General features: G+C 39.2%; 1 long non-coding RNA gene across 1 annotated transcript; it reads left to right on the top strand.

Moving 5' to 3' along the window:
* Positions 1-138: 138 nt before the first annotated feature.
* Positions 139-448, top strand: LOC107581223 (uncharacterized). Its single transcript, XR_001608814.1, has 3 exons — positions 139-170; positions 242-302; positions 404-448. It is a non-coding gene; the product is annotated as an uncharacterized lncRNA (long non-coding RNA).
* The last annotated feature ends 1 nt before the right edge of the window (position 449 follows it).

A 449-nucleotide genomic window follows, 5' to 3' on the forward strand; every position in this document is an offset into this window, starting at 1 on the left:
ATGCCATTTGCTGCTCTCCACCGTTTGTTTGCTCTTGCCATCTGCTGCTTCACTTTAAAATGTTCCCACCTACATTTACAAACGATCAGCTTTGATAATGCCTGTGATTATTCATGCACTCATTTCTCTTATTCGAAAGGGTATTCAAGAAGACCAGTCCAAATTGCAAGGTACGATTGTTATATATCATCACAGTTTTGGTTTCCACAAGTTGTAGTTACAACCCTGTCTGTTTTCGCAGCTTACAGTATATTTGGGGAAAAGAGATTTCGTGGACCATCTAGATCACGTGGACCCTGTTGGTCAGTGGTTTCAGATAAACAGTTCAATTGAGTTTTAATGGAGAAGTGAAAGTCTACTAGTTAAATTCACCGACATGTATCATATTCTACTTCTGCTACAGATGGTGTGATTCTGGTCGAACCTGAATATCTCAAAGATAGAAAAGG

Source organism: Sinocyclocheilus grahami, unplaced genomic scaffold, assembly GCF_001515645.1.
Source record: "Sinocyclocheilus grahami isolate Dianchi unplaced genomic scaffold, SAMN03320097.WGS_v1.1 scaffold118291.1, whole genome shotgun sequence".
Lineage (NCBI taxonomy): Eukaryota > Metazoa > Chordata > Actinopteri > Cypriniformes > Cyprinidae > Sinocyclocheilus > Sinocyclocheilus grahami.